Here is a 26,041-nt window from a genome sequence, read left to right on the forward strand (position 1 = left end):
TTTTACAAAGAAATGATAGGGGGATGTGCCTTAGTGGGCTAAACTGGTATGGCGGCTTGTTAGACAGAGTGATAATTATAACAATTGAAATGCTAATCCTTTGCACATGAACGCTCACTCATTCGGAAACAATTGCAATCAATATATACATTTCCGTTCAGTGTATCGTCAGGATGTTGAGAAGTTTGTTTCTGTTGGAGAGTCTGTCTGCCCTCTCTCTCTGTCGTGGTTAGAATGGATAGTTCAAAGTGACATTCATTCATGTCGTTATAGAATAGATGTTTCGCCGGTTGTCAGTCTTCGCGTTCAATGATACCGAATTCCTATCTGCAGACTAGTAATTCATATCAAAGACTTGTTCTATTCTGTCGTGATCGATAGTCTAAGAGTTTAACCAAGTGGTATGGCTAAAAGATTCAGCCATCTACTCAAACCTTACGCTCGGTCTCCTCTCAAACCTTGGCCCTCTCATTATCAAGGTAAGCTGGTCTCCTCTCAAACCTTGGCCCTCTCGTCATCAAGGTAAGCTGGTCTCCTCTCAAACCTTGGCCCTCTCGTTATCGAGGTAAGCTCGTCTGCAACCTTTAGCCATCTCGTAATTGAGGGAAGCTCGGTCTACTAATAGAAAACCCGGGAGGGGGTTTTATTTGGAAGAGCAGAAAAGGGCCTGTCCCATGATGCCCAACCATAACTGTGCTCATGGGCGGTCCTCTGATTTAGTTCAACTACAAAGGAAAACTCACTCTCTCTCTATACTGTGTCCATGAGGAGATAATCTCCTCCAGGAATTTATGACCTCTCTGACCACAGCAGCCTGGTTGTAGGAGACAGAGAGAGAGGGGATGGTGCTCGCTGTACCCAAAGAGGGCAACGCCATGACACCTCCTTGATGAGGAGAAATAGAGATATAAAGTTTAACAGTCAAAACTCTGGCAATACTGCCACTTCATTACAGGGCCAAGTTAGTAATGAGGTCTGCGAGACATTTTTAATCAAATACCCAAAGAGAAAAACGGCAAAAGTTATCCAAGCAATATAAATAAACCAACACAAAAGTCCTTTTTTCCTGTGCCAACTGTCACAACATTTATTCAGCAAAGTTGTAATTTGAAGTGATGTCACTGTCACAGCGAGGACAGATAAACTCAGTCTAGTTGTAATTGTTGGAATGATAATGATTACTGAACACCCACAGGGCTCCCTTCACTCATTTATGGAGTGAAATCCCGATTTGACCACGTTGACCCATCAGCATTTGGCCCCTCGATCACAACACATTGGCAGAGAATCTTGGAATTCACCTGCTGCCTTCCTGACTTAATTTATTATAATCATGTCTAGGCCGACGGGACTGCAGGAATCATAGTAGCTGTGTCCAGAAGCCCCCCTGGCTCTTCTGACTATGAGCGACAGGCAAACACATGCAGAGTGACAATTTGTAATTATATTTTATTTTCATTGTGCTTTTTTTTCAAGTTCGTTGGCACATTGCATTGAATTGGTGGTATATACAGACGTATGATCTGAGAATTTTCCTGCACAGGAGAAAATGCAAACTTGAAGTGTATTTGAAGTTTAAAAAGGTTTGACATTTCCATGTTGACATTTCCCCAATGAAAAATGTATTAACCCCTACAAAACATTTCATTAATTATAATTCACATAATAACTATAATTTCCTGTTGGATGATTTTCCTGCTGTAGCAAACTGGCTCATAGATCTTACATCTGTATCAGGACTTTCCTTCATCTGCCACAGGGGAAGCAGAAAGGGATTTGTCAGGAAGCAGGAAGTGAGCCACATAGCTCTATCATTTAATATAGCGGTGCTTGGTGTTGACTCTCAGGCAGCCTTGATGCCGGTCAGACGGAGAGGAGCTAGTGAGAGTCCAGACAGCGGGTGTTGGATCCCTCCGTGTTTCCTTTGCTGTCTGTCTGTCTTGGTTTATTTCACGAAAATGTCCAGGTCCAGGTGGAGAGAGGATTTGGTTTACAATTGGGAGGAACCGGATGCAATTGTCCAACTCTGCTGGCTGCTGTGTCTCTCTTTGCAGTGATGTATTCTGGGTACCCAACATTCACCTAAACCCCAGACAGGGGACAGCCCTGCTTGGTTATTGCATGTTTTTCTCTGACACTAAGGTCAGCCAAGAGTTGTGGCACAATCTTAAAATGGCCATGTCACAGAGGGAGTATAATAGTGTGCCACAGAATTTTTGCTGACCTTTCAATATCATGAAAGAAAACGAGATTGGGTGTTATTGGTGATTTATTCTAGTGAACATGTGCTGTAAAAGGGCAAGAGGCTCTTGTGAACCTTGTCCTTGCCATAAATGGGGGCTTTGCTCATACATTCTTTAAATAAAGCCCATTTTACAAGCCCTCTCGGGCTCAATTTAAAAGTACTGTTTTAAAAGCTATGTCATGAATGTTGAGGTAACTACAACACAGAACAAAGGAAATTATTCAAAGACTTTATGAACCACTGTGGTAATAATTTGTGGATCAGTCGATTCCTTTAACATACAGTGTGGATCTTAGTGCTGCTAGCTAAGATAGTAACTGAAGAGCCTTTTCAGACCTGGGTATGCTGCCACATGGCTACTTAACAAAGTGTGCAGAATTTGCTTGCTAAAAATACAAAGCATTGCAATTTCAAAATGCACAAAACAAAACGTAAACACAGTGTCACTCTGTCACTGTACCTCAACACAAATTCCCCTAATCAGGTTGCGATTCAAACAAAAATATTTTTATGATGGAATGGCCTTGCGTCAAAATCCAATTAAAATGTCTGCAAGATTTCAATCATTACATGCACTTAGATGCAATTTATAGCAACATGGGAGTTTCTGTACGTCGACCATAATGTTGTTGACACCTCAGATACCGTGTAACCGACCTGTGTGTAACCGACCTCATGATGATGTTAGTCAGACAGAAGGTGTGTCATTACATGACTGGGGAATTCAAGGCTTCAGTTGACCATGATGCTGGTACTCAGCTCCAGAGTTGCTAATGCCAAGTTGCTCCCGTGTGACAGGCCTGACAGGCTCGATGCCTCTCAGTAATAAGGTCTTCAGGAGTCAATCACTGGAAGAATAATCTCCCCCTAATCAATACACTGAGACCAGGTCTGCCATTAATCACTGTTACCTCTCATACCCCCTATTGGTCTGCCGTCAGCCTTGCAGCACACAGGCACACCACACTGAGTACTAAAAACAGACGGTGGTGGAAAAAATGGTAAATTACCTCAATGACTGAAGTAAAAGTGAAAGTTACCCAGTAAAATTCTACTTCCAGTGCATTCGGTGTGCACTTACAGTGCACTTACAGTGTACACCCCATGCCATTGGTTGTGTAGATCCAGCTATACAGTGACTTCAGAAAGTATTCAGACCTTTTTCCACATTTTGTTACGTTTCAGCCTGATTTTAAATATGCCTAATTATACACTACTGGTCAAAAGTTTTAGAACAACTACTCATTCAAGGGTTTTTCTTTATTTTTACTATGCTCTACATTGTAGAATAATAGTGAATATATCAAAACTATGAAATTACACATATGGAATCATATAGTAACCAAAAAAGTGTTAAACAAATCAAAATATATTTTATATATATTTTATTTTGAGATTCTTCAAATAGCCACCCTTTCCCTTGATGACAGCTTTGCACACTCTCTGCATTCTCTCAACCAGCTTCACCTGGAATGCTTTTCCAACAGTCTTGATGGAGTTCACATATATGCTGAGCACTTGTTGACTGCTTTTCATTCACTCCACGTTCCGACTCATCCCAAAACATCTCAATTTGGTTGAGGTCGGGTGATTGTGGAGGCCAGGTTATCTGATGCAGCACTCCATCACTCTTCTTCTTGGTAAAATAGCCATTGCACAGCCTGTAGGTGTGTTGGGTCATTGTCCTGTTGAAAAAGAAAGTATAGTCCCACTAAGCCCAAACCCGATGGGATGGTGTATCGCTGCAGAATGCTGTGGTAGCCATGCTGATTAAGTGTGGCTTGAATTATAAATAAATCACATACAGTGTCACGAGCAAAGCACCCCCACTCAATCACACCTCCTCCTCCATGCTTTACTGTGGGAAAAACACATGTGGAGATCATCTGTTCACCCACAACATGTCTCACAAAGACACAGCGGTTGGAACCAGAAATCTCAAATTTGGACTCCAGAACAATGGACAAATTTCCACCGGTCTAATGTCCATTTCTCGTGTTTCTTGGCCCAGCAAGTCTCTTCTTCTTATTGGTATCCTTTTAGTAGTGGTTTCTTTGCAGCAATTCGACCACGAAGGCCTGATTCACGCAGTCTCCTCAGAACAGTTGATGTTGAGATGTGTCTGTTACTTGAACTCTGTGAAGCATTTATTTGGTCCGCAATTTCTAAAACTGGTAACCCTCATTAACTTATCCTCTACAGCAGAGGTAGCTCTGGGTCTTCCTTTCCTGTGGTGGTCCACATGAGAGCCAGTTACATCATAGCGCATGATGTTTTTTGTGACTGCATTTTCAATAATCTTGAAAGTTTCCTGATTGACTGACATTCATGTCTTGAAGTAATGTTGGACTGTGGTTTCTCTTTGCTTTTTTGAGCTGTTCTTCTGTTATTACCAAATAGGGCTATCTTCTGTATACTCCCCGATACCTTATCACAACACAGCTGATTGGCTCAAACATATTAAGGAAAGAAATTCCACAAATGCACTTTTAAGAAGGCACACCTGTTAATTGAAACGTATTCCAGGTGACTACCTCATGAAGCTGGTTGAACGAATGCCAAGAGTGTGCAAAGCTGTCATCAAGGCAAAGGGTGGCTATTTGAAGAATCTCCAATATAAAACTATATATTTGATTTGTTTACCAGTTTTTTGGTTACGACATGATTCAATATGTTTTATTTAATAGTTTTGATAATCTTCACTATTATTCTACAATGTAAAAATAGTCAAAATAAAGAAAAACCCTTGAATGAATAGGTGTTCTAAAGCTTTTGTATATATTTTTCTCATCAATCTACTCACAATACCCCATAATGACGAAGCAAAAACTGTTTTCTTAGAAATGTTTGCAAATGTATTAAGTATAAAATAGAAATACCTTATTTACGTAAGTACTCAGACCCTTTGCTATGAGACTCGAAATTGAGCTCAGGTGCATCCTGTTTCCATTGATCATCCTTGAGATGTCTCTCCAGCTTGATTGGTGTCAATCTGTGGTAAATTCAACTGATTGGACATGATTTGGAAAGGCACACACCTGTCAAAGCAAAAACCTAGCTTTGAGGTTGAAGGAATTGTCCGTAGAGCTCTGAGACAGGATTGTTTCGAGGCACAGATCTAGGGAAGGGTACCAAAAATGTCTGCAGCATTGAAGATCCCCAAGAACACAGTGGCCTTCATCATTCTTAAATGGAGGAAGTTTGTAACCACCAAGACTCTTCCTAGAGCTGGCCATCCGGGAAAACTGAGCAATCGGGGAAAAGGGCCTTGGTAAGGGAGGTGACGAAGAATCCAATGGTCACTCTGACAGAGCTCCGGAGTTCATCTGTGGAGATGGGAGAACCTTCCAGAAGGACAACCATCTCTGCAGCACTCCACCAATCAGGCTTTTATGGTAGAGTGGCCAGGAAGAAGCCACTCCTCAGCTAGGGTTGTTACGGTGACCCTATTACCGCCACACCGGCTGTCATGACGGCTGTCAAATTCCACATGACAGTTTATTCACGGTAATCAGGCTTCTCCAAGCTCTGATGCTGCTGATGGTCATTAGTAGTCTAACAAACGTAATAACAGCCTGGTACTCAGCACTCTATTGTCCCTCTAATCACTCTGACATCAATGCTAATGTAATTGAAAATCTAATCCAACACTTCATGAAAGCCCATATGCTCATGTTAAGCAACATTTCTATAGGCTATGCAATTGCTTGAGAAAACATAGTTTTAATGGCTCCTTTTAAAAAGAGGAGGATTCCATCAGCTTTATATAGGCTAGGCCTACAATTTTTTTATTAATCAACTTTATTAATATTAAGCACATTGCTTCTCTTTACAACAGGAATATAGCCTACCTGGCTGGCATGAAAATGAACCATGGGAAAAGAGTCCTCCATTCGCTATTTAAGTGCATAGATGACATGTACTTTTTTCCCCATGCTCCAGTACTGAGACAGATCTTGTCACGACTTCCGCCGAAGTTGGCTCCCCTGCCTGTTCGGGCGGTGCTCGGCGGTCGTCGTCACCGTCCTACTAGAAGTTGGCTCCCCTGCCTGTTCGGGTGGTGCTCGGTGGTCGTCGTCACCGTCCTACTAGAAGTTGGCTCCCCTGCCTGTTCGGGCGGTGCTCGGTGGTCGTCGTGACCGTCCTACTAGAAGTTGGCTCCCCTGCCTGTTCGGGTGGTGCTCGGTGGTCGTCGTCACCGTCCTACTAGAAGTTGGCTCCCCTGCCTGTTCGGGCGGTGCTCGGTGGTCGTCGTCACCGTCCTACTAGAAGTTGGCTCCCCTGCCTGTTCGGGCGGTGCTCGGTGGTCGTCGTCACCGTCCTACTAGAAGTTGGCTCCCCTGCCTGTTCGGGCGGTGCTCGGTGGTCGTCGTCACCGTCCTACTAGAAGTTGGCTCCCCTGCCTGTTCGGGCGGTGCTCGGTGGTCGTCGTCACCGTCCTACTAGAAGTTGGATCCCCTGCCTGTTCGGACGGTGCTCGGTGGTCGTCGTCACCGTCCTACTAAAAGTTGGATCCCCTGCCTGTTCGGGCGGTGCTCGGTGGTCGTCGTCACCGTCCTACTAGAAGTTGGCTCCCCTGCCTGTTCGGGCGGTGCTCGGTGGTCATCGTCACCATCCTACTAGAAGTTGGCTCCCCTGCCTGTTCGGGTGGAGCTCGGCGGTCGTCGTCACCGTCCTACTAGAAGGTGGCTCCCCTGCCTGTTCGGGCGGTGCTCGGTGGTCGTCATCACCGTCCTACTAGCCGCCACCGATCCCTTTTTCGTTTGTCTGTTTGTTTTGTCTTATTAGTTTCTACTATATTTAGTAGGTAGACCCGCCTTTGTTTTGTGCGGAATTGTCTTTATGTTACGTGTGTGCATTTTAGGTAGTGGTGGATTTTCTTTTCTTAAACTTGACACCCTGTGGTTTTTGGGTTGTCTCTTTGTATGTCCGCGCCCTGTATTTGTTGGTCTTATTATTTTATGTGCTTTAGTAAAAGCACTTAACCCCAGTGGAACTCTCTCTGTGTCTGATTCCTGCACCCACCTAGTCCCGCGTGACAGGTCCATGATGGCCCATGGTCCATTCTAAATCAAAACAAAATTCACACATATATTATTTAGTATATGTAAACGCAACATTAAATTAAGAATAGTTTGATTGGTAACAATATTAGCCTATAACTTGTGAATGATACCCAGGTTGTGAAATTAATAAGGCAAGTGGCTAAATAAACATATTAATCCAATTTATAACCGGCTGTCACGCCCTGGTCGAAATATATTATGTTTATTCTTCATTTATTCGGTCAGGCCAGGGTGTGACATGGGTTATTGTGGTGTGTTTTTGTCTTGGGGTTTTGTGGGATGTCTGGCGTTAGTCTATGGCTGCCTGAGGCGCTTCTTAATCAGAGTCAGGTGATTATCGTTGTCTCTGATTGGGAACCATATTTAGGCAGCCATATTCTTTGTGTGTTTCGTGGGTGATTGTCCTTAGTGTCCTTGTTCCTGTCTCTATGTTAGTTTACACTAGAATAGGCAGTTTCGGTTTTCGTTACGTTCTTTTTGTTTTGTAGTATTTGTATTGATTCGTGTTTTACGTTTTTTCATTAAACATGGATCGCAATCTACACGCTGCATTTTGGTCCGACTCTCCTTCGCCTACAGAAAACTGTTACACCGGCACAGAGCCTAATTGATATACATAGGCTGCGCGTGAGTTTCAAGTTTGGGGAATATAATTTTCACCATAAAAATTCACCTCTATAATAATGCATTACATGCATAAAACAGTGTTTTCCCACTAATTGATTGCATTTTGGAACATTCATTATTATAGCCTCCTGCCATGTGTGCATTTGAGCGCTAATAATGTGAAAAAAATCCTAATCGTTTATCAACATTTTAAGCTAAACAATCAGCCTCAATGCTTTTAAAATTGTATTGATTTGGGATCTATCGTAAAACACAACTGTCCTAGAGAATGTTTGGAATATTTATTTATTACACAGAAGAACAAGTTGACCAATATAATAGGTCAACTTTTGTTCTGTGGGGGATAGTAGATTGACATAGGCTAGTGCTTTTGCTGTTCGTCAGGCCTACTAATTTTGTTGGTGAATGAAAAGTAGGCTAAATGTGGACAGTTCTAACATCTTCAATATGCGCCTTCTTCTTAGCTGAAATGTCTTGTAGAAGGACCTGATCATGTGATGGGCATTGGCTACATCTGAGAGAGCCATGTGAGTGAGCGGTGCTTCGGAACACAGCAGCCGGGAGAAGTTCATTATAAATAACCTATTATATTCAGCCCAAGGGAACAAGGACACAAAAGGCATGGATTTTTCAGGGGGCATAAACCGGGAAATTCAAGGCCTGGTGAGATTATTATTAAGTGCTTGTCAAATTGTGAATGAGAGACTGATGAAGTGTGCGCAACTTGCAACTTTTTTCAAATAATCATTAGAGTACCATCATGCAGCCTTAGGATGTATTAAAAATCAAAACGTAGCCCAACATTTGTATCACAACAAAAGTTGCATAAATAACTCTAAATGAAGCCTATATGACCAGTTTCTTTGTTAACCTGCGAAACACAGAATAGCTGCATGTGCTCACTTCCTTTCAATATCCTTTCTATTTTATTAAGCTATGTTCATACTATACTTTTTAAAATAATAATGCCACAGAATTCTAAGCAAATCTTGTTTGCTAAATTAACTAGTGTAGCCCACAGCCATATGGCATAACCAGATCAGGACCTAACACATGGACAATTTGGGGCATGCTATTCTGTTCTTCTGAAATAGACTACATTTTCTTCAGACCTGTCTAAAATAAATAATGGATGTATTGTGATGGAGTAGGCTATATTAAATGGATTCATTAGACTTTTCAAATGTAGATGTTCCAAAGGTCTGCATCAGTGGCTTGTAGGCTAGGCTATGTGTGGAAGCCAGGACATGCCAAAAGTGTTTATGCTAATTAACGGTCAATTACTCTGAGACTGGCAGTTATTTGCTTGACAATCACTGGCTGACAAAATTTCATGACCACCACAGCCCCAATGACAGCTCACTTGGAGTTTGCCAAAGGCACCTAAAAGACCCCCAAACCATAAGACACAAGATTCTCTGGTCTCTCATGAAAACAAGATTAAACTCTTTGGCCTGAATGCCAAGCGTTACATCTGGAGAAAACCTGGCACCGTCCCTAAGGTAAATCATGGTGGTGGCAGCATCATGCTGTGGTGAGGTTTATCAGTGGCAGGGACTGGGAGACTGGACAGGATCAAGGGAAAGATGAACGGAGCAAAGTACAGAGAGATTCTCGATGAAAACCCGCTCAGGACCTCAGACTGAGGCAAAGGTTCACCTTCCAACAGGACAATGACCCTAAGCACACATTCAAGACAATGCAGGAGTGGCTTCAGGACAAGTCTCTGAATGTCCTTGAGTGGCGCAGCCAGACACCAGACTTGAACCAGATCGAACATCTCTGGAGAGAACTGAAAATAGCAGTGCAGCGAAGCTCTCCATCCAACCTGACAGAGCTTGAGAGGATCTGCAGAGAAGAATGGGAGAATCTCCCCAAATACATGTATGCCAAGTTTGTAGCGTCATACCCAAGAAGACTTGGACAATATCCCTGATCTTACCTGTTACAATATGCAGAGACAATATCCCTGATCTTACCTGTTTCAATGCGCAGAGGCAATATCCCTGATCTGACCTGTTTCAATACGCAGAGGCAATATCCCTGATCTTACCTGTTTCAATGCGCAGAGGTAATATCCCTGATCTTACCTGTTTCAATGCGCAGAGGTAATATCCCTGATCTTACCTGTTTCAATGCGCAGAGGTAATATCCCTGATCTTACCTGTTTCAATGCGCAGAGGCAATATCCCTGATCTGACCTGTTTCAATACGCAGAGGCAATATCCCTGATCTTACCTGTTTCAATGCGCAGAGGTAATATCCCTGATCTTACCTGTTTCAATGCGCAGAGGTAATATCCCTGATCTTACCTGTTTCAATGCGCAGAGGTAATATCCCTGATCTTACCTGTTTCAATGCGCAGAGGTAATATCCCTGATCTGACCTGTTTCAATGCGCAGAGGTAATATCCCTGATCTTACCTGTTTCAATGCGCAGAGGTAATATCCCTGATCTTACCTGTTTCAATGCGCAGAGGTAATATCCCTGATCTTACCTGTTTCAATGCGCAGAGGTAATATCCCTGATCTTACCTGTGCACATAGCGATCTCTTGTTTTTAGGTAGGTTATACATAATATATCTCTCACACACCAATTCACCCTTAATCAAACAAAAGGTTCTCGATTTGGGTTTATGATTAATCTCCTCCACCCATTTTTTGTTCATATTGCATCAACAGTTGTTTTTTATATCAATGTCTCCCTTAATCAGATTTTCATACAGTTGTTCACGTCAGACTGTTGATAAAGGTCAGACATTTCAGTTGCCCAGGCTCCCCTCATCACATCTTACTCCAATATTAAGTCTTTAAATTTATTTTGCCAAAACATTTATAAACAAAGTCGGTGATAAGGCATCTCCTTGTTTTACACCCGAGGGTGTGGGAAACCATTCTGTACACTATTCATTAACACACACACAAGCAATTGGCACTTTGTAAAGAGACTGGATTGCTTGAAAAAAATTCCCATCAACCCCTGTCTTTAACAAACTATAAGCTAAAATATCCCTATTTACAAAATCAAAAGCTTTCTGAAATCAATGAAACATGCAAAAGTAGGCTTCTCGTCATGTAATCTATTTCTGATTATTGTACAGACCGATAAGATATTGTAATGAATACTCAAGGAGAAAAAGGTGTAGATTCACACACAGAGCAAGGCAGGTGTTTATTTCACCCTCTCAGAAGGCAGGAAACATGGTCACAGGCCAGCAATGGGCATACACAGGTAGGCAAATGGCCAGGTGAATCAAAAGTAGGACTTGAATGCATTAACCGGTTCTCACAAATGAGCCAGGAACAGGCTTAGTAGAGTCAAAACTAACAATCCCTCACAAAGACACAAACAGAATGAACTGAACTAAATAAGGAGCTGATGAGACCAGGTGAGTAACTAACACAGGTGAAATCAATGAACAAAAATGACAGACAGGGTGTGTTCAAGAACACAAAGAAACTTAGCTACGTTCAAGAACAAAATGAAACAGAACACAAGGTTGATCTATACAGGCTCTGGATTTACGAAAACCATTTTGTTCTTCCACCGTAATGTTTTGATACTCCAAAAATGTAATTAGCATATTGTTGAGGATGGATGACTATTATTTATAAACCCTACTAAATAAACTTATGCCTCTATAGTTCAGTGGCACTCTCGGCCATTTTTTGAAGATTTGGGAATGGTATTCACTATATACTTATACCAAGTGGATGGCAGTATACTGTACTCAAAACACATTTGGAGCAAATTATATAATCAATTCCTTTAGGGGATTTTAAAACCTCATTGGGCAATTCATCAACACCAAACGCTTTCCCATTTTTTTGCAGTGTCAATCACCTTCTTAACTTCTGCTACAGACAGCTCCTCGTTGAGGTATTGGTTAAATATATAAGAGGGTTCTAACATTGTATTTTCCAGTTTCGTTCTCAGGGAACATACGTCTTTATAAAATTCTTCCTCAAAGTATGTCACATTTTTGTTACCTGAGAACAAACGAGCAAACCCCTTCTCCCACTTCTTAAGTACCTGTGTAATATCAGAGTTCAGCCCTCCCTGCTCTTCCATAGGAATTTTTTTATGTCGTTTTGGTCCTATCTTGTTTATTTGGCTCCAAAACTGTTGGGGATTTCTTGTCTGTATCTCCTCAAGGTGTATTAACTGCCCTCTCTGATATCTCTGTTTAAATAGGCACAGTCTTTTATCAAACATGCTGTTTTTTCTAAAATTCCTTCCTACACTGTTCTCTTGTATTCCTATCTTTACAGTTTAAAAATAAGTACTCAGCCTTGCACATTGCTGACCATAGATCCCTTAACTCATCATTCCAATAAGGTTTGTTCAGCTTGTAAACTTTCCTGGACTTCGGGTATATTCCCTATTCACATTTTTTTCCCCATTTCAGAATATATAATATCACAAAATGTTTCATATCTCACATCTAAATCAAATGTTGTTTCTTGGCATCTTTCCAGAGTTTCGATGAGTTCCATCAGAGCTCTACATGCCATTTCAGAACATAGAAAGTCATTTGGCATATTTCTTTCCACACATCTAGGCCTATGTGGGGTATGTATCTTTGCCACGTGTGATGCACAGCAATACCTGGTTGAGAAAGTTTGTGGCCAACAGAAAATATCATAAATAAAAAGAGAATGATCAGAAAGTCTACTTTTTTCTCCAATTCAGTCAAAACCTCTGCATTCTTCAACCATCTGTGTAGGAGATAATGCCTTAATTTCCAAACAAGTTTCTAGACTGTCGTGGAGGGTAACTATGTAGTCCACCACAGCTTTTCCTTTGCCAGATATGGATGTAAAGTTATCGCATGTGGGGCATATCCTTCCATTAATGATACACATTTTAGTCACAAAGGATTTCCCCATGATGATTAACAAACTCATGCAAAGCAACATGCGATGGAATATCATCAATGTCATTTATATAATCATCTAACCTACCAATTTGACTGTTAAGATCCCCACATATGTAAATAGCATCTGCTTCTGTATATAGGTATTCTTGACTTAACAAATGACTATAGCAGGAGGACGCATCTCTACCCCATGTGGACTGTTCAGGTGGCAAATAGCATGAAAACACAACAAAACAAAAATCTGACTCCCTATGTTCAAAGCACAAACCAATAATTCCTTTTATGGCTTTATCGATAATTTCAATTTTATATGCTTTCATCATATCAGACTTTACACATATCCCCACTCCCCCAGAGCCCCAGGGGACTTTCACGAGTGTTTATGTTGTGTCCACACCATACAGAACCTTCAATATCAATAGTTTCTTGCCGACGCAAATGCGTTTCATATATTGAGATAATGTCTGGGTTGAAGGATTAATATTCATAATTTATTGTTCAATGTGGTCCATCGGTTAACATTCGAATGTGCTATTGAAATTGAATCTCGTAAAGGTTGGGAAGCCCCTCAGTATGTAGTAGATCTGTCTACCCCATGTCCTTGTCCGCGTGGTCCTTCTGGTTGATCTCGTTTCATGACCCGTCCACTTCCGGTGACAAAAAAGTCCTTTCCTCCGGGTATTTCTCTCAGCAGCGTCTTGAAGTTCAGTTCTATAAGGCGATCGGTGTGAGACTTGGTTGATTGAAGGAAGACTGTTATAATCAGTATGGTCTCGCAGCTTTTGTTATTCCGTAAGAGAGCCACTTTGTCCTCCATAGACCGACACTCCACCTTCACAACCCCAGGACCTTTACCTCTCAACTGCAATCATCTCTGTTTCGCAGCCTAGGCCGACCAATATCAACTGTTTCACTTTGGAGATTAGGTCCTGGTTTTCATCATCTGACAGTCCTGCCATTATGATAGACACGTCTGGGTCGAACTTTATTGTTTTGGCAGAGCCTATTCTCCCAGATTCTCCCGGGACTCCAGATGTCCAACTTCAAGAGCTATATGGTCTTGTAGCTGCTTGTTATTATTCTCCAGTTGAGTCAGGAAAGCTGTATGATTATCCTGAATGGCTTTCTCCAAAGATGCATGTAAGCTGTCAACTTTACTATTCATTCCTTTTTCAATACTCAGCTTCAGTTCGTTCATCTTTTTTTCAATTTTTGTACCTTGACTCCTTATCTAAATCATAAGATTAGCCATGTTATTGGCACTTTCTTTCTTTGATAAATTCGTCTCCATGCTTTTCTCACCACTGCGTAGATTTCTACAGGAGTCCATATGTTTTAGCGATTAAGTATTTCTGTTATTGCTGTTCAAGGTAACATTACAGTTAAATGTAACATTATAGCTAGGCTAGCCAGATTACTCGCCAAACGATCCCTGACAAGGCCATTTTGAGCCTGTAATCGAATCCAAAAATGCTGAGGCTCCAGATACTCAACTTGTCTGAAGAAGGCCAGTTTTATTGCTTCATTAATCAGAACAACAGTTTTCAGCTGTGCTAAGATAATTGCAAAAGGGTTTTCGAATGATCAATTAGCCTTTTAAAATTATTGGATGAGCTAACACAATGTGCCATTGGAACACAAGAGTGATGGTTGCTGATAATGGGCCTCTGTACACCTATGCAGATGTTCCATAAAAAATCAGATGTTTCCAGCTACATTAGTCATTTACAACATTAACAATGTCTACACTGTATTTCTGGTCAATTTGATGTTATTTTAATGGGCAAAAAATGTGATTTTCTTTAAAAAACAAGGACATTTCTAAGTGACCCCAAACTTTTAAATGGTAGTGTACACAATATAATCAGCAGGATAAAAAGCAGAGAACACTAAACAAGATGGCAGACTAAACAAGGAGAACAGTAAACATCAAAATCAAATACAATTGTATTTGTCACATACACGTGTTTAGTGTTATTGCGGGTGTAGTGAAATAGTGCACTAATATCTAATAAGTAATATCTAACGATACACACAATCTAAAAGAATGGAACTAAGAATACTTGGATGAGCGATGTCAGAGCGGCATATACATATGACATGAGTAATGCAAAATATGTAAACATTATTAAAGGGGCCAGTGATTTCAAGTCTATGTATATAGGACAGCAGCCACTAATGTGCTAGTGATGGCTATTTGACAGTCTGATGGCCTTGATGGCCTTTTCAGTCTCTCGGTCCCAGCTTTGAAGCACCTGTACTGATCTCACTTTCTGGATGATAGTGGGGTGAACAGGCCGTGGTTTAGGTGGTTGTTGTCTTTGATGATCTTTTTGGCCTTCCTGTGACATCGGGTGCTGTAGGTGTCCTGGAGGGCAGGTAGCTTGACCCCAGTGATGTCTTGGGCAGACCTCACCACCCGCTGAAGAGCTCTGCAGTTGCGGGAGGTGCAGTTGCCGTACCAGGCGGTGATACTGCCTGACAGGATGCTTTCAATTGTGCATCTGTAAACGTTTGTGAGGGTTTTAGGTGCCAAGCTAAATTTCTTCAGCCTCCTGAGGTTGAAGAGGCGCTGTTGCACCTTCTTCACCACACTGTCTGTGTGTGGTCCATTTCAGTTTGTCAGTGATGTGTACGCTGAGGTACTTAAAGCTTTCCACATTCCCCACTGCTGTCCCATCTGTGGGTATGGGGGTTGTGCTCACTCTGCTGTTTCCTGAAGTCCACGATCAGCTCTTTAGTTTTGTCGACATTGGTAATCAGGCCTACTACTGTTGTGTGGTCTGCAAACTTGATGATTGAGTTGGAGGCGTGCGTGGCCATGCAGTCATGGGTGAACAGGGAGTACAGGAGGGGGCTGAGCACGCATCCTCGTTGGGACCGAGTTTTGAGGATCAGCGAAGTGTAGGTGTCGTTTCCTACCTTCACCACCTGGGGGCGGCCCGTCAGGAAGTCCAGGACTCAGTTGCACAGGGCGGGGTTCAGACCCAGGGCCTCAAGCTTAAAGCTGAACTTGGAGGGTACTACAGTGTTGAATACTGAGCTACAGTCAATTAACAGCATTCTTACATGCTGTAGGTATTCCTCTTGTCCAGATGGAACAGGGCAGTGTGCAGTGCGATAGCAATTGTGTCATCTGTGGATCTGTTGGGGCAGTAAGTAAATTGAAGTGGGTCTAGGGTGTCAGGTAAGGTAGAGGTGATATGATCCTTGACTAGTACGTCCTTTAGTTCAGTTACTTTTCTGGGGTACAGGAACAATGGTGGACTTCTTGAATCATGTGGGGACAACAGACTGGGATAGGGAGAGAGTGAATGTGTCCGTAAACACTCCAGCCAGCTGGTCTACGCATGCTCTGAGGATGCGGCTAGGGATGCCGTCTTGGTTGGCAGCCTTGCGAGGTTTAACACGCCTAAATGTCTTACTCCTGTCAGCCACGGAGAAGGAGAGCCCATAGTCCTTTTTAGCGGGCCGCGCAGGTGGCACTGTGTTATCCTCATAGCGAGCAAAGAAGGAGTGTAGCTTGTCTGGAAGCAAGACGTTGGTGTCCTCGATGTGGCTGGTTTTACCTTTGTAGTCCTTGATTGTCTGTAGACCCTGCCACATACGTCTCGTGTCTGAGCCATTGAAATGTGACTCCACTTTGTCTCTATACTGATGTTTTGCCTGTTTGATTGCCTTACTGAGGGAATAACTGCACTGTTTGTATATGGCCATATTCCCAGTCACCTTGCCATGGTTAAATGCGATGGTTTGTGCCTTCAGTTTTGAGCAAATGCTGCCATTTATCCACGGTTTCTGGTTAGGGTAGGTTTAATAGTCAAAGTGGGTATAACATCACCAATGCACTTCCTAAAAACTCAGTCACCTTGTTAGTGTATTCATCTATGTTGTTCTCGAAGGCTACCCGGAACATATCCTAGTCCACCTGATCAAAACTTGTCAGACCAGTGTTGAATAGTCCTTAGCACGGGTACTTCCTGTTTCATTTTCGCCTATAGGAAGGGGGGGGGGTCAAAATGGAGCCCTGGTCAGATTTGCAGAAGGGAGAGCGGGAGAGGGCCTTGTAGGCATCCCGGAAGTTGTAGTAGTATTGGTCAAGTGTTTAAACAGCACGAGTACTGCAGTCAGTGTATTGATAGAACTTCGGTAATGGTTTCCTTAAATTTGCTTTGTTAAAATCCCCAGCTACAATAAATGTAGCCTCAGGATATGTTGTTTCCAGTTTGGATGAAGTCCAGTGTAGTTCTTTGAGGGCCGTCGGGGTATCGGTTTGAGGGGGAATATACACGGTTGTGACTATAACCGAAGAGAATTCTCATAGGAGGTAATACGGTTGACATTGAGATATTCTGCGTCGGGTGAACAAAAGGACTCACGTTCCTGTATGTTATTATAATCACACCATGAGTAGTTAATCATGAAACATAGACCTCCGCCCTTCTTCTTCCCGGAGAGATTTTGATTCCTGACTGCGCGATGAACTGAAAACCCAGCTGGCTGAACATTTCCATGAAACAGAGTATGTTACAATCCCTGATGTCTCTCTGGAAGTAAATCCTCGCCCTGAGCTCATCAACTTTATTTTCCAGAGACTGAACATTAGCTAATAATATACTTAGAAGCGGTGGGTGGTGTTCGCCTCCTGAGTCGGACTAAATGTCCACTCCGAGTACCTCTTTTTCAGCCGGCTCTGTTTACTGGTCATAATGCTGGTAATGCTGGTGAGATACTGCCCCTCTGATATCCAAAAGTTCTTCTGGGCTGTATGTAATAACACAAAATACTTGCTGGGCTAATAATGTAAGAAATAACACATAAAAAAACAAAATACTGCAAAGTTTCCTAAGAGCTAGAAGCACGGCAGCCCTGTCCGTCGGCGACTAACCATGAAGAACAGTAAACATGATGACAGACTGACCATGGAGAACAGTAAACATGATAATAGACTGACCATGGAGAACACTAAACATGATGACAGACTGACCATGGAGAACAGTTAACATGATGACAGACTGACCATGGAGAACACTAAACATGATGACAGACTAACCAGGGAAGTGAACTAGACAGAGGTTAAAGCTAAGACAACAGAGAATCTGTGTAAGCTTGTGTGAAGAGGTGTGTCTTTAGTGTGGACTAGAATATCTGTATGGATTGTGAGGTTCTGACATGGAGATGGAGGGAGTTGGGGAGCTGCACTGCTAAAAGCCCAGTCTCCCATGGATTGGAGGCTGGTGAGAGGGAGGGTGAGGAGGCCAGTGTCAGAGGAGCGCAGTGAACAGGTGGGAGTGTAGGAGGTCAGTACGGTATGAGGCGCGAATACATTGATTGCCTTGTAGGTGAGCATGAGCTATTTGAAGATGATCCTGTTTTGAAGTGGGAGCCAGTGGTGTTTAAAGAGGGTGGGTGGGATGTTGTCCTAAGGTCTGGTGTGTGTGAGGACTCTTGCAGCTGCATTTTTAATGTTGTGGTCTGTCCAGTGTTTTGACAGGGAGTCAATAGAGAATGTTTTTGAGGTGGAAGAAGGCTGACTTAGTGATGTTCAGGACTTGGGATTCAAATGGCAGAGTGGGTTCAAATGGCAGAGTGGGTTCAAATGGCAGAGTGGGATTCAAATGGCAGAGTGGGGTCAAATGGCAGAGTGGGATTCAAATGACAGAGTGGGTTCAAATGGCAGAGTGGGGTTCAAATGACAGAGTGGGGTCAAATGACAGAGTGGGGTCAAATGACAGAGTGGGGTCAAATGACAGAGTGGGGTCAAATGACAGAGTGGGGTTAAATGACAGAGTGGGGTCAAATGACAGAGTGGGGTCAAATGGCAGAGTGGGGTCAAATGGCAGAGTGGGTTCAAATGGCAGAGTGGGGTCAAATGACAGAGTGGGGTCAAATGACAGAGTGGGGTCAAATGGCAGAGTGGGGTTCAAATGACAGAGTGGGGTTCAAATGACAGAGTGGGGTCAAATGACAGAGTGGGGTCAAATGGCAAAGTGGGGTCAAAGGACAGAGTGGGGTCAAATGGCAGAGTGGGGTCAAATGGCAGAGTGGGTTCAAATGACAGAGTGGGGTCAAATGTAACGCCAATGTTCCTGACTGTGGATTTAGAGTCGATGGTGCAGTTGTCAATTGTCATATTGAATGGACCCAGTCATCCTAAGTCCACCAGATCAGAGGCAGCAGGGATGACAACGCATTATATTGTTAGGTGCGTGAATTGGACTATATTGAGTATTCAAAATGTAAGAAGTACTTTTGAGTGTCAAGGAAAATGTATGGGAGTAAAAAGTACATATTTTCTTTAGGAATGTAATGGAGCAATATATTAAATGAAGCAAAGTATTAAAATATATAAATAGGAAAGTTCAGATATCACCAAAAACTACTTCAAAGTATTTTTTATGTTACACCACTGAAACCAGGGAAGAGGAGGATGAGCAGAGATGAAATGCTGAGTCACTCTGTTTGTCATCCAGGATGGACAGATCACAACCGGGAGGTGGACAGGCTGAGCATGACATCGTCAGTTTCCACAGATACCTTGGCATTGACCGATGGAGCTCAGAAGAGGGATTCTTCATCCTCCAAATCAGTCTATCTATCATTCCTCAATCCTTCATTTTACTAGACAAGTCAGTTAAGAACAAATTCTTATTTTCAATGACAGCCTAGGAACAGTGGATTAACTGCCTGTTCAGGAGCAGAGTGACAGATTTGTACTGTGTCAGCTTGGGGATTTGACCTTGCAGTTACTAGTCCAACGCTCTTACCACTAGGCTACCACTCTAACCACTAGGCTACCCCGGCTACCCTACCTCTGTCATCTCTCAACTAGTCTAGCCATCATACCTGTCAGCTCTCAAATAGTATGTTCTTCATTCCTCTGTCATCTCTTAAACAGTCTGTCTTTCATTCCTCTGTCAGCTCTCAAATAATCTATCCTTCATTCCTCTGTCATCTCTTAAACAGTCTGTCTTTCATTCTTCTGTCAGCTCTCAAATAATCTATCCTTCATTCCTCTGTCATCTCTTAAATAATCTATCCATCAGACCTATGTCAGCTCTGGCGGGAAAGAGGCTTTCCTGCTTGTTTTAGGTCCACCATTCATTACCGTCCCTCTCCAAACATCCCAGCACTCTCAGGGGACTAGGGGGATTCTAAGTAGATATTTTCTTATCATCAGCTTCCTGTATTTCCAGTGAAGTGCATTTGAGGACAGTGTTAGTGAAAGTGAATTAGTTTACAGCCCATTATCTCACCCACACACATACACAATGTAACTTTTTTGTAACATATGCAGGCTTTATTTTGTTGTACTAAATCAATCAGATGAGTCTAAGGCCTGTGTAGTGCATTGGTGGATAGTTTATGGGAATAATCACTCAGTACTTCACACACACGTCAACTCTTAGCTGTCACCACAGGAGAGCCCTTTGAAGAACCCTTTTTGGTTCCATTTTAGATTCAAAATTCAAAAAGTACTCTCACATCTGAGCTATATTTTCTGCAAATGCATAGTAGTAATTGAAATACGTGAGAAAAAAGAAGAAACCTGCACACTGCTCTTACTAGTATCGCTGCTCTTTATTAAGCTTTACGTTTTCGGCCTTCAGGCCTTCGTCAGAGCTGTGGGGACAGCTGAAGAACCCTTTTGGAACCCATGTCATATACACACAACCTATGACATGGACACACACAATGTCTCTCATGTACCATGTACTATGTGTAGGCTACTAAATCACACAACTATCAGGGGACTGTAAGGCTTTGTGTGTAAAGTGTAGGATCATCCTGCAGACATAATGTGTCGGAACCTATTCTACATCCACAAAGCAATCAGACAGAGCAATTTAAGAAGCAAATTAGTTAAACCTATATTCCTCACTCTGTTAATCAGAGCGCAGCATGAAAGCAAAACCATGCTTTGTTGATCTCCACAAGAAGACAATACCAATTTCCCCAGCACGTTAAGATGTGATGAACGCTGGAATTACTTTTAGATTTCAATCATAATGATGGCTCTCTACAGTGGGGTTTCATTGCTTGATTTGACAGTTACTTGCTGACATTTAGCCTATAAGTCAAATGAGGGCATTTGGAACATCTACATTTTTTAAAAGTCTAATAATAAATCCATTTAATATAGCATACACAATCATAAGAAATCCATGAATTATTTTAGGTAGAACATACTGAAAAATTATTTCAGAAGAACAGAATAATAGCACATTCTAAGTTGTCCTTTTGTTAGGTCCTGATCTGGCTACGCTATATGGCTGTGGGCTACACTAGTTCATTTAGCAGACAAGATTTGCTCACAATTCCTGTGGCATTATTTTATAGTAAGAAGAATACAATTTAACATAGCTGAATAAAATAGAAAGCATGTTTTTTCCCATTCGATTTCCGAGGGAGGGAGTGGGCACATACAGCTATTCTGTGCTGAGCAGTTAACAAAGTGAAAAGCGCTTAAAAGCGTTGGCCCAGTAACCGAAAGGTTGCTGGTTCAAGTCCCCGAGCTGACCAGGTGTCCTTGAGCAAGGTATTTAACCCTAATTGCTCCTGTAAGTCACTCATCTCCTAAAATGTAATAATTTGAAACAGGTTTTCCTACAGTATATGCTAAATGTATAGTTGTCATACAAACCTTGGGCAAAATGTCTAAGGCTGCCTGATGCGACTCAAATGATGATTTGAAACATGTTGCACTAAAGGCTGACCCTCTATTTTGCTTCTTACTCTTGGCTGCACACACTTCATCAGTGTCTCATTCCCAATTTGACAAGCACTTGATAATTTTCTCACCCATCAGACTATTCTCAATTTAACCTACTTATACATATAGCCTACTGATATACACTGAGTGTACAAAACATTAAGGACATCTTCCTAAATGCTATATTGAATGGGTGGTGGACCATTTTTGATGCACACGGGAAACTGTTGGGTGTCAAAGGCACTTCAATATTTTGTCTTGCCCATTCACCCTCTGAATGGCACACATACACAATCCATGTCTCAGTTGTCTCAAGGCTTTTACAATCCTTATTTAACATGCCTCCTCCACCTGGATTCACCTGGCCAGTCTGTGTCATGGAAAGAGGTGTCCTCAATGTTTTGTATTCTCAAAATGTGTTATTTATTTAGAATGATCACCAAAAAGAAAAGAGTTATCCATAGCATGCTCTCGAATAGCGAATGGAGGAGGAGCTCCCTGTGGATATGTTGTTTTTATATGCCAGGTAGTATATACCGGTTGTAAAGTGGATTAATTAGAGTTATTTGGCCACTTTATTTGTGATACAAAAGTTAATTAAACTTACATGATGCATAAAACTATGATATGAAAAGGTTTTAAAAAATGCATGCGCTGTTTCTTACCTTGGACCGCACACGATAGGCATCATTCACAAGTGTTAATATTCTACCCCATCAGAGTATTCTCAATGTCATCTGGTCTTTACATATACTAAGTCATATATGTGTGAAATGAGTTTTGGTTTAGATTAGGCCATTATCATGCACCTGTCGGGAACAGGGGCAGGGGAAATAAAGACAACTGAAGACAATTGAACAAAGGCAAGAAAATCGATTTCAAAGCAACAACAAACACACAGGATCACTACCTGAATGACAAATCAAAATCCAGCAGCAGTGATCAGTCATCAAATATGTTTGCGTATCATGACCATGGGGGATCAAACAGCAATATAATCAAACAAGAAAATGAATAAATATTTGCATGAAGAAAAAAAAAAAGTTCACAAACACCAACAACTGGGACAAAAGAATTGCCAATCCCCGTATAGAGCCTCTCATCTATTTACTGTTTCAGAGACAGCAGCTTCAGATGTGCGTTGAATAAGAAAACTAGACTACAGAGAATAGCAGAAGATGTGATGTGTTTGAGGTAACAGCTGAGGGAAACATACGTATGAAATCCTCTGTGTTCTTTTTAATGATAAGGTTAATAGATTTGTGACCTGGTTCAAATCCCTCATCCAGCCCGTTAACCTTATAGCGCCAGCAGGATGTTTAACCCAGAGAGGTCTGGGCGAGCTTGCGAAGGACACACGCCTCAGAGAGAGACACAAACCTCAGAAAGACCGCAACTTGACTACAGCGAGCAGAGAGCAGGTGTGCGTTGAATAAGAACACTAAACTACAGAGAATAGCAGAGGATGTGATGTGTTTGAGGTAACAGCTGAGGGAAACATTTTTCTGCTGTGTTCTTTAATGATAAGGTTAATAGACTTGTGACCTGGTTCAAATCCCTCATCCAGCTCATTCACCTTGGAGCGCCAGCAGAATGTTTACCCAGAGAGGTCTGGGTGAGTGAACAAATCAACAAATCAAATGTATTTATAAATTCTTCTTTTTATATCTGCAGGTGTCACAAAATGCGTATACAGAAACCCAGCCTAAAACTCCAAACAGCAAGCTAGAAAATACTCCCTTGAGAGGAACCAGGCTCTGAGGGGTGGCCAGTCTTCTGGCTGTACCGGATGGAGATAAGAGTACATGGACATTAAGGTCAGATCGATCTTCAAGATGTTCAAACGTTCCTCAGGAGTAAATGTCAGTTGGATTTTTACAGCCAAGAATTCAGAGGTCGAAACAGCATATGCTGAGGGAGAGAGAGAGAGAGAAAGAGAGAGAGAGGGGAGAGCGCATCGAGGAAGCAAGTCCGGTGAACAGGTCAGGGTTCCATAGCCGCATGCAGAACAGTTGGAACTGGAGCAGCAGCACGACCAGATGGACTGAGGATGGGGACAGCCAGGAGTTATCAGGCCAGGTAGTCCTGAGGCTTGGTCCTAGGGCTCAGGTCTTCCGGGAGGGGGAGAGAGAGAGAGAGAGAGAGAGAGAGAGAGAGAGAGAGAGAGAGAGAGAGAGAGAGAGATAGGAGAATTAGAGGGAGCATACTTAAGTTCACACAGGACACCAGGTAAGACAGGATCATTTCACCAGATAGGACAGACAGATACTGGAGGCTGAGACTGGGGGGGAGGGGGGACGACGACACACTGTATAACCCCACACCACTTGAGAGATATCGAAAGGCCACCAACATTCTACCCTGAGAAAAGGCTGAGTATAGCCCACAGAGATCTCCTCCACCACACAATCCTGAGGGAAACCAGACAAGAAGATCAGGTCAGTGACTCAACCCACTCAAGTCGAGTATAGCGAAAAAAGCCTGGCACGACGTGATGCAACCCTCCTAGGGATGGCATGGAAGAGCGCTAGTAAGCCAGTGCCTTAGCCCCTGTAATAGGGTCAGAGGCAAAGAATCCCAGTGGAGAGAGGGAGTCGGCCAGGCAATGACAGCAAGGGAGGTTCGTCACTCCAGTGCCTTGCTATTCACCTTCACACTCCAGGGCCAGACTACACTCAATCATAGGACCTACTGAAGAGATGAGTCTTCAGTAAAGACTTAAAGGTCAAGACCGACTCTGGGTCTCTCGCATGGAAAGGCAGACCATTCCATAAAAATTGAGCTCTATTGGAGAAAACCCTAACTCCAGCTGTTTGCTTAGAAATTCTAGGGACAATAAGGAGGCCTGCGTCTTGTGACCATAGAGTACGTGTAGGTATGTACAGCAGGACCAGTAGTCAAATTTAGAAGTGACAAAAGAATGGATTTGCTTTTCTGTATAATTTATGGACAAAAAGTTTCAGATTTTTTCAATGTTACAAAGATGGAGAAAAGCTGCCCTTGAAATATTCTTAATATGTTCATTAAAAGCATATCGGGGTCCAGAGTAATGCTGAGGTCCTTCACAGTTTTATTTGAGACTAATATACAACTATCAAGATTAATTGTCATCTCAAACAGCAGATTTCCTTGTTTTTTGTGAGCTTGAATTAGTATCTCTGTTTAGTCTGAGTTTAAAAGTAAAATACTTGCATCCACTTCCTTACGTCTGAAACACAGGCTTCCAGGGTATGCCATTTTGGGGCTTCACCATGTTTCATTGAAATGTACAGCTTTGCAGTGAAAGATGACCGCATTGCAGTGAAAGATGACATTGTGTTTCCAAGAGGTAGAATATGTGGTGAAAACCATTGTGGTCCTAAAACAGAACCTTGAGGAACACCATTGATTTGTCAGAGGACAAACCATCCACAGAGACAAACTGACACTACATGGCCAAACATTTTTTATGAGCTACGCACTTCAGCACTCTGCGGTCCCGTTCTGTGAGCTTGTGTGGCCTACCACTTTACAGCTGAGCCGTTGTTGCTGCTAGATGTTTCCACTTTACAATAATAGCACTTACAGTTGACCGGAGACTTGTTGGAAATGTGGCATCCTATGAAGATGCCACGTTGAAAGTCACCAAGCTTTTCAGTACGAGCCATTCTACTGCCAATGTTTGTCATAAATATATATATATAAAAATATATCCCATTTAGCAGACGCTTTTGTCCAAAGCGACTTACAAGTCGGCTGGGGCCACTACTTTTACATATGGGTGGCCCCAGCGGGAATCGAACCCACGACGCTTGGCGTTGCAAGCGCCATGCTCTACCGACTGAGCCACACAGGACATGGCTGTGTGCTCGATTTAATACACCTGTCAGTAACGGGTGTGGCTGAAATAGCTGAATCCACTAATTTGAAGGGTTGTCCACATACTTTTGGCCATGTAGTGTATCTTTCCGACAGATAAGATCTAAATCAGGCAAGAACTTGTCCGTGTAGACCAATTAGGGTTCCCAATCGCTCCAAAAGAATGTGGTAATCGATGGTGTCAAAAGTGGCACTAAGGTCTCGGAGCACGAGGACAGATGCAGAGCCTTGGTCTGACACCATTAAAAGGTAATTTACCACCTTCACGGGTGCAGTCTCAGTGCTATGATGGGGTCTAAAACCAGACTGGAGAATTTCATATACAATATTTGTCTTCAGGAAGGCAGTGAGTTGCTGCGCAACGGCTTTTTCTAAAATGTTTGAGAGGAATGAGAGAATCGATATAGGAGCTGCTAATTATGTTCAACATAGGGGGGCCAAGCACAGGAGGTAGCTCTTTCAGTAGTTTAGTTGAAATAGGGTCCAGTAGGCAGCTGGAAGTTTTAGAGGACATTACTATTTTCTTATTAACTTTTTTTTTTTAAACCCTAAGTAAACGTTTGAAAAAATGTGTGCTTGACCAGATACAATGATATTTTACAGACTTTCAGCACGCTTTAGGGAAGGACATTCAACAAGCACAACACTTACA

This window comes from Oncorhynchus masou, chromosome 21, assembly GCF_036934945.1.
Source record: "Oncorhynchus masou masou isolate Uvic2021 chromosome 21, UVic_Omas_1.1, whole genome shotgun sequence".
NCBI classification, from domain to species: domain Eukaryota; kingdom Metazoa; phylum Chordata; class Actinopteri; order Salmoniformes; family Salmonidae; genus Oncorhynchus; species Oncorhynchus masou.